Source organism: Myodes glareolus, chromosome 7, assembly GCF_982192425.1.
Source record: "Myodes glareolus chromosome 7, mMyoGla1.1, whole genome shotgun sequence".
In the NCBI taxonomy this organism is placed as follows: Eukaryota; Metazoa; Chordata; class Mammalia; order Rodentia; family Cricetidae; genus Myodes; species Myodes glareolus.
Window position 1 is genome coordinate 25,055,083 of NC_142032.1, and position 9,012 is coordinate 25,064,094.

At 47.1% G+C, this 9,012-nt stretch overlaps 2 long non-coding RNA genes across 2 annotated transcripts; both read right to left on the reverse strand.

The window, feature by feature from the left end:
• Nucleotides 1-3,224: 3,224 nt before the first annotated feature.
• On the reverse strand, nt 3,225-6,453 carry LOC125403515 (uncharacterized). Its single transcript, XR_007232978.3, has 2 exons — nt 5,750-6,453; nt 3,225-5,481 (listed from the first exon to the last, which is right to left on the reverse strand). It is a non-coding gene; the product is annotated as an uncharacterized LOC125403515 (long non-coding RNA).
• Nucleotides 6,454-7,334: 881 nt separating this feature from the next.
• On the reverse strand, nt 7,335-8,708 carry LOC146893646 (uncharacterized). Its single transcript, XR_015003285.2, has 2 exons — nt 8,159-8,708; nt 7,335-7,591 (listed from the first exon to the last, which is right to left on the reverse strand). It is a non-coding gene; the product is annotated as an uncharacterized LOC146893646 (long non-coding RNA).
• Between the last annotated feature and the right edge of the window lie 304 nt (nt 8,709-9,012).

The following is a 9,012-nucleotide window of genomic DNA, read 5'->3' on the forward strand; positions in this document are numbered from 1 at the left end:
AGCTTGGTGGCAAGAGGGGTCACATGATTTGGAATGGGGAGTGAGAAGTCTGGGCTTGTTAGCAGACCGTGAAAGCAGCAAACTAAGTAGGAAATAAAGGCAGAACCCCGCAGCTGTGCTGCCCTAGGCGGTGATTCCAGCAAGAAGGGGACTAAGCTAGAAACTAAAAAGGGAAATAGCAGCGATGTTAGAACAAGGCGTCTAGATAATCTTTGCATGTGTTTCTGGCTGAATAGGAAATGAAATGCTTATGGAGGAGGCCTGGGGCTGGCTCAGGAGAATGTAAAAGCCAAGGCTGACTCAACAGCTGCCTGAACTTTAAGTGAGAACTGTGTCCACCCTATCCAGTCAGCAGTGGGTGAAAGTCATGTTTGAACACAAGCCTTGCCCAAATCAGTGGCAAATCACTAAGCTAAGAAGACACCATTGTACCCCTTAGGAAGTCAAGCTAAACATTAAAATAACCCAGACACAGTACTGCAGACTTGTAATCCCAGTACTCAAGAGACTGAAGCAGGAGGATGGCTGCCAGTTCCAGGTCAGCCTAGGCTACATAGCAAGACTCTCAAGACATGTCTCCCAGATGTACTGGTCTTGGGAGTTTCTAGGCTTTGTGGGAGGTGCAAGGCTAACTGAGGGTGAGACCCTAGTACAGAGGCCTAAGTACGTTATCACCCATGATGGGGTGGACTTCTTGGTAATGCAGCTTTTGCAGTTACTTGTGTTCTGTAAGTAACCCCAGGACCCTTACAGGAAGATGGCAGACAGGGACAGAAGCTTTGGGGTTAGCTAGCCTTTGCTGTCAGCAGCAGCAGCAGCAGCAGCAGCAGCAGCAGCAGCAGCAGCAGCAGCAGCAGGTCTGAGTCTGCGGATGAAATCATGTGCCTCTGTTCCTCCTACCGGTTTCTTTCTCTCTGCCTGGAAGTCCCGCCTATTCTCTCCTGCCTAGCTATTGGACATTTAGCTCTTTATTAAACCAACCAGAAGACACCTTAGGCAGAGACACATCTTTACAGTGTAAAGAAATATTCTGGAACAGTGCATGTACCCTCACCTCTGGGCAGGATGTCATTTTAGTATTAATAAATTTTATTTTATTTTTAAGTGTGGGAAGTTTGAATTTTGAAATGGTATCAGGCTTAAAAATAACTACACAAATAGCCCTTTCCATATCTTCCTCACATTAACATGACAGAGCCACAGAATACTCCAGACAGGAAGTTAATGCTGACACAATGCTATTAAGCAATCTTTTGATCTTGCTTAAATGCTTCCAATTATCGCACTAATGCTGTTTTTTGGCTCAAGATCAAATCCAACATCATACACTGCATTTAGTTTTTATGTTCTCTTAATGTTCTATGGTCTAGCAGAGTACTTTGGGTTTTTTTTTTCCCCCTCCTTGGTTTTTATGACCTTGACACTTCTAATAAGCCCCATCCTGTAATTTACAGAATGTTTCACAGTTTGGTTTTGTTAAATTGAGGTTGTACATTTACAAAAAAGCCACAGGAGGCAGGAGAGGAGGCCTGGTGATTGAAAGTGGCAGCTGCTCTTTCAGAGGAAGAGAATTTGGTTCCCAGCACATCCAACAGCTCACACCTGTCTGTAACTCCTGTTCCGGGGATCCTACGCCCTCTCTGGCTTCCGTGGACACACACACACACACAGAACATACACAGACATACATATACACATAAATAAATCTTTTTAAAAATGTCACAGGCATGATGCTGTGCCTACCTTGAAAGACATGGATAAATCCAGACCCACCCCCACCCCCAACAGAAAAAATAGAGCCAAAAATCCAAGCAGGGAGAGAAGAATCAGAAATCTAGGATTAGCAGTTCAGTGACTCTGTTTCAGGAATTAGCTGAAGATAAAGTTAGATTATAATCTTGAGAATAATCTTGAGAAACAGGAAGTTACCCTCTTGTGATTATCACTGGTATTTTCGGAATTTTCAATGACTCCCTCCCTACCCCTTATGGATTACAGGGTTGTGGTTTCTTCCCTTAAAAGCCCCTTCTCCCAGCTACTTGAGGTCAAACTCCTCCCCTGCCTGTGTTATGAGTCTTGGCCCCAGCGCTGGTACCTGTCAATAAATGTGATTGCAGCAAGGATGGTCTCTTGTGAGTTACTGGGGGGGAAGGGGGGTCATGTTATCCCGAGACTTGAGTGAGAGTTTCCCCACACTGGGGGTCTTTCAGCCTCACTGTGTCATCTCAGGAGGTAAATGACATGGATGCCACATGCTGTCACTGATGCTGTCAGCTTTCTTTAGTTGTTTATGGTGGCATTTGGCAGATTTTCCCCTGTAAAGATACTGTTTTCTTCTTGGCAGTTTCTGTTTTGTTTGTTTTTGAAACAGAGTTTCACTGTATCTCAGACTTGTGCCTTTGAGATTCACCTTATAGCCCAGGCAGGCCTGTAACTTGAGATTCCCCTACCTTAACCCTTTCAGGTGAGATTCCATGCTGTAGCTAGGCACCTCGTCTTGACCCAGTGTTACTGGCGGTCAGACTCTGGGTCAGGTGTTTTCAGATTCTTGGCCTCTTATCCTAGTAATTAAAAGAAAGGCTTGCACTGGCTTGAAAAAGTATTAAGAAAACTTTATTCATAAGTGAAATCATAGTTCAGATCAGCAAGAAATACCCAACATAACAAGAAATAAACAGTGAGAAAATGCTCAAGTGTTGTGGAACAGAATATTTGTTTAATTATGTAAAGATGTTGCATTTGGGGTTGAAGAGATGGCTCAGAGGTTAAGAGCATTGCCTCCTCTTCCAAAGGTCCTGAGTTCAATTCCCAGCAATCACATGGTGGCTCACAACCATCTGTAATGGGGTCTGGTGCCCTCTTCTGGCCTCCAAGCGTACACACAGACAGAATATTGTATACATAATAGATAAATATTTTTTTTAAAAAAAGATGTTGTTTTACCTTGCCTGCCTAAGGCACCTGATTGGTCTAATAGAAAGCCAAACAGCCAATAGCTAGACAGGAGAGGAATAGGATGAACCAGTGGGCAGAGAGAATAAGGAGGAGAAGGAATCTGGGCTTGAGAGAGAATGAGGGAGAAAGAGTGTGAGACACCAGGGGCAAGTCACCCAGGCAGCTGCCATTCAGTCAGACACATAGGAAGAGGAAAGCAGGACATAGTGTTGGACTCTAGTGTCCAAACCGAGAAGGAGTCGCCCCCAGAGACCACCTCATACACCATAGCCGATGCAAAAGCATGAGAATTTTATTAATTCTGTCATGACAGGGTCCCCCAGCATTCAGGAAGCTGAGAGACCCCGACTAGCTGGTACAGTCTACTTTTAAAGGAGAAGGCCCTATAGAAACAAGAGGGGTTTTTCCTTGACCATTATGATTGGTTTGTTCGAAAAGGGCTAATATCAATAATTGACTGGAGAACTATTGTCAGATCAGATGAGGTAAGAGGTCATTTTGACCCCGTTTCCCAGGGGACTGAGTCAAACATACGTGTAGGGTAATTGTTCAGGAACTGAGTACGTGCATGTGTAGCTGTTAGGTCCTTGGTTCCCAGGGGAGGAGGGGAAGCACTGAGGCACAGAGGCTGAGAGGGTTTGGAATTGTCAGAAATGGCTTCAGAATTGTCTAAAATCTTACATTCCCTCCTCTTATTTGGTCAAATATCTCAATCTTGAGATATTAGTAAATTTGGGGAACTAATTGGATCTGTACACAGAAATTAACAAACTAGTGTTGTAGGCCCATCATAGATCAATAGAGGACCCCAGGCCCTGTTGTCCTGGGACTTGGGAAAGTTAGGTTTGTCCCCAGTTGCAGGACATATGAGAGCTGATGTGGTTGAAACTGCCAGATGAGGCTATTTTCTCATAATAGGGAGGTCCTGCTGACAGGCATAGCCAGCAAGATTGTATCAAGCTGGAGTCAGTACTATTTAGCAAAGAAAAGTCTCCCATTATCAGACTAAACAGTCGCTGGCCTGTATTAGAGGTTGCCAGCAATGAAGCAGGGGTTGCAGAAGGGTTCTTAGCACTAGGAGTGGGGCCCAGGGCCCTGGCAAAGGGGGCTACCTCAGCAAGGGCTAGCTGGCCCTGGTCAGGCAATACTGGGTTGGGCCCTAGTACCATGGCCATGGGAGGTGTTACAACAATTCGCAGGGTAAGCAGAATTCCTATGTCTTTTCTTCCTGGATCATACAACTGTAAACCCCAAGGATTGCCTGTTAACCATTTCGTGCTTTTTGCTAACCCCCAACCAGGAGACATTGACATTGGTTTTACATCATCAGATAGCATAACAAAATACTTTAGGTCCCCCGTACTACAGAGTTTGCTTTCCCCCCAGACAAATATATCATTTAGAATATTTGCATGCAGAACAAGAGTTTCTGGGGGTTTGCTCAGTATCCTCCCAAGAGTCTTTTGCTAAAACACATAGGTCAAAAGTTATTCAGGGGATGAACTCCAGTGGCTAGCCTTAAGGCTTGCCCAGTCTCAAAGTTAGTCAGGGTTCAGGTTAAGTCCTAAGTTATAAACATCAGGGCAAAGATCAGCAAGCCTGGCAGAATCAGGCCTCCTTGAGAGGATTTTGGGTACGCTGAAGCTTTTATTTGGAAGGTCCTGGGTCGTCCTGTGGAGGTGCAGGCTTGACGTGAGACGCGTGGATCCAGGCTACAATATCATCCATTTTTAGGGCAGTAGGTGTCTTAAGAAGCAAGGTGTAGGGTCCCTTCCAGCGAGGTTCAAGGTTCTGGGACCGGTGTCTCCGGACGTACACAGAATCGCCAACCTGGAACGGGTGTGAGATTTCCAGGTGCCCGGGCTGGCGTTGGGAGGTTCCAACAGAGAAGCAGGGAGAGTAGCTTAGTCCAGCGGGCAGCAGCAGGACTAATTAGGGCCCCTTTAGGGGGGTCTAATCTGGCCAGCAGCAGCAGGCTCTGGTCAGATAGTACTTGGTTTTAAATATCATCTCATGTCCCAAGTCCTTCCCAACATCCATGGAGACAGTCCCATTGCTGGCCCCTGGGAGACAAGTGGGGGAGATGTCATATGTCCCTGTGCTCCACATGGAGCATTGTAATTTTATATTTTCAGGAATCACAGTATAAAAATCTAGCTTTCCCAGGTGGCATCTGTGTTCTGGACCCCCACACCCAACTATTTCCTCCAGGGGAAAATCTTCTGCCAGCCTCCAGGGGCAGCTGTGGGGGATATGCATCTCGGATATCCCAGGAGGCTAGCCCTGCTACTAGTTGACAGAAATCAGGGGTGAGGGCAGGGGTATCAAAGCAAGGGCTTGAGGAGACATGGATTGCAGGTATGAGCAGGCGGCTGCTGTTCTGGCTGCGGGGTGCTGTGCTTTTTTCATGTCCCTCTGGATACACCCCAGGCGCCAATTCTGGAACGAATGCGAGATTTCCCGGTGTCAGGGTGGCCAGCGATCTCTATGCCTGGGCTTGGAGATCTGGAGAGCTTTCAACGGCGCCTGCAGAATGGGTTTGTGAGCAGATGGGTCATGAGGGACCTTAGGAAGCCAAGTGGGGGGGAGGTTCCCCATATTGGATCTACATAGAGCAGGGCTAGGGGGAGGAGCTGTGCTCAGTCTCCAATGCCCGTTCTAAGGCTTAGGGTCTTTATTATTCTTTTTACCTGTCTGAACTCTGGGGTCTGTATGCATAATGTAATTTTCCCCAGTCTTATCCTGTCCTGACTTTTCTGGGCAACAAGGTAGTTTTACCATAAATTCTGATTACCTTGGGCAGGCCAAACCTTGGGAAGATTTCTTCTTTGATCTTCTTAGTCATGGTGAGAAAAAGTTTCTCTGCCATCCATAGTTCGTATCAAAAGGCCGATGTACCTTTAAGAATACTGTTAGTTCCGTGTCCCCCGCCCCTCCTCATTGGGGTGGCACCAGTTGTTGCCTCTCTGAAGCCCACCTCCATTGACTAGGAGGCTTGCGCTTATTCGGGCCTGCAGGACTCCTCCTGCTCAGTCTGGTGACAGAGGGGTCGTTGCAGTGGCAGTGGCAGCGCTGGGTGCAGGCTCCTTGGCCTTCTCCCGGCCTTCTCCCGGCCAGGGACTCTGGCTGCTATTCCTTGCCCCTCTTTGCTGTGTGGCTCTGGTTAGCTCCTTGCGGTTCCACTCCTTGGGGTTCTGCCTCCGGTGAGGTGGGGGCATCCGCCAGCTTGCCTGAGCCTCTCCAGCCTGAAGTGCCCTCGGCGCCTGCCCCGCCTACTACCCTGGGGCTGCTCCCACCTGGCTCATTGCTGTCTGCAGGGGCCTTGCCCAGCCAGGTGGCAAAGGCTGAGAGCAGCCTGCTTTCCCTGCAGGGGAAACAGCAGGGGGAGTGAAAACAAAAAGGCTTTTGATTCCAGATCTACAGTTCATAAGGTGGTTCATTGATAACATAGAGTACTCAGTCTATAGTCAAATGTTTTAGACACAGCAAAACGGAATTCCTCCCCTTCCCCCCCCTCCCCGCCCCCGTACACCCCAGAATCAGACACCTGGGTGCACAGCGTAAGCAAGCGGGGGAATTTCAGTACTGTCACTGTGGCTGTTGCGTAGGCCTCTCAGGCTGCATTCGTTGCCGGTGCCATTCTCCGACAGCTCCTGCTCAGCAGCTGCTTTGGGAAGTGTCTCAAGCCCAAAGCCCTGTAGGGCCATTCCTCCTCATTGTTTTTTTTTTTTTTTAATCGGCCCAGGTGGTGGCAGCTTAAGTCCATATTCAGCCATTCAGGGGCTGCTCTATCTGAGGTGCACAGTCTCTGCAGCTGTCGTCTTCTGTTGCCTCCCTCTCTGTCTATTTTTTTTTTATTAAGTCCTGGAGGGGAGCATCCCTGCAGTCTCTCCATTCTCTGCAACTTGCTACAAATGTCTGATGCTGACTGGCCTACAAACGACATCATTACATTGACTAGGCGATCTGCCTGCAGGAATGCTATCAGACCTTTGTACTATTGCTCTTACCTTAGCCAAATTAGCAAATTAGTGGGGTGCTTTGCAAACCCCCTTTTTAGACCCGCCAATCAGAATCTGGCATTAAAGACGGAGCTGCTCCCTACCAGCTGGAGTATTGAAGTCCCATTTGGGTCAAGTCAGAGGGAAAGCGTCCCGTCCTCTATCATTCCGTGATTGGGTTGGTCTGCTGTAAGCTTCTGGGACATTCTTTTAAACTTTAAAGAGAACTCACTGTTTTTCCTCTGTGGTTAGGAGCACCTGTAAGAGCTGCTGGCAATCATCCAAGTGGGCTGATGGTAACCAGAACAGAATCTATAAACCCAGTCATGGTCTGAGGGTCCCAAGAAAAAGAAGGGTTATAAGTAAAGATCAGAGGCAGAAAAAAGCAGTATTGTAATTGACCTGCTACTGAGCGAAAGGGAAATGCTTGGGAGGTCACTCTCTCCCTAGCGGATGTCCCTCCCCTGTCCCAGCGTAGATGCTAAGTGCTGAAGTTTTCAGAGCTAGGACCAGACCAGCGGGGGCTCCTCAGAAACGAAGTGTTTCCTCCAGGAGAGGAGAAGGGAGAAGTCTGCCATGCTTGGCTGGATAACAAGAAGAACTGGAGGTGCCTGGATTCTGGGTTTCTTTCACTCCTGTACAGGAAAGAGAGAAGACAAAGGGCTCAAGGAGGGGCAGCCACCACATCACCTCCTCCAGCTACGGGGCTGCTTTCAGACTCAGGAGAACTGATGATGGCCAGGGGGCCGTTGCCAGGTTCTGAATTCCTGCAGGTGGATTTTATCAAAGACAAACTGACATACAGAAACAAAAAATATAAAGAGACAGACACAAACTCAAAACCAGAAGCTGGTGTTCTCACCATCACTCTGGTGCAGAACTGAAAATACATAAAAACAAAAAGACAGACATAGACTCAAAATCAGAAGCTGCGCGACAGTAGATCCAAAAATACAGATGGAGGATCACGCCTCCCCTGAAGATTAGGGCGACCTGGTCACCCTTCCCTCCAGTAAATGCCCATGAAACATCTTTCAGGGCTAGGGCAAGGGATCTCAGGACACGTCTGCCTCCTCCCTTAGCCCCGTTTCAATACAGACCCTGCACAAGTACAATTCTCAAATTACTTATTCATAATTACATAGAAACAGAAACATAATACATAAAGAGACAGACATAAAAATGAGTTCGTTTCTTTATACCTCCAACTGGGTCTAGAGTGTGTATGGGAGCAACTCGATTCCCAATCAGGGAACCAAATGTTGGACTCTAGTGTCCAAACCGAGAAGGAGTCGCCCCCAGAGACCACCTCATACACCATAGCCAATGCAAAAGCATGAGGATTTTTATTAATTCTGTCATGACAGGGTCCCCCAGCATTCAGGAAGCTGAGAGACCCCGACTAGCTGGTACAGTCTACTTTTAAAGGAGAAGGCCCTATAGAAACAAGAGGGGTTTTTCCTTGACCATTATGATTGGTTTGTTCGAAAAGGGCTAATATCAATAATTGACTGGAGAACTATTGTCAGATCAGATGAGGTAAGAGGTCATTTTGACCCCGTTTCCCAGGGGACTGAGTCAAAACATACGTGTAGGGTAATTGTTCAGGAACTGAGTACGTGCATGTGTAGCTGTTAGGTCCTTGGTTCCCAGGGGAGGAGGGGAAGCACTGAGGCACAGAGGCTGAGAGGGTTTGGCATTGTCAGAAATGGCTTCAGAATTGTCTAAAATCTTACAACAGAATGAAAGAAAGGTAAAAAGCACCAAGGCAAAATGTAGATGAAGAGCAACAGGTTAAAATAAATTATCAGGGCTGGGTGGTAGTGGTGCATGCCTTTAATTCCAGCACTTGGGAGGCAGAGGCAAGTGAATCTCAGTGAGTTCAATGCTAACCTGGTCTACAAAGTGAGTTCTAGAACAGCTAAGGCAGTTACATAGAGAAACCTTGTCTCTAAAACAAACCAACCAACAAACAAAAAGTTATAAGCACTTAGTTTACAAGGCTAAATTAGGGCCGAGCATTCATCATTAATAATACATCTCCATGTCATAATTT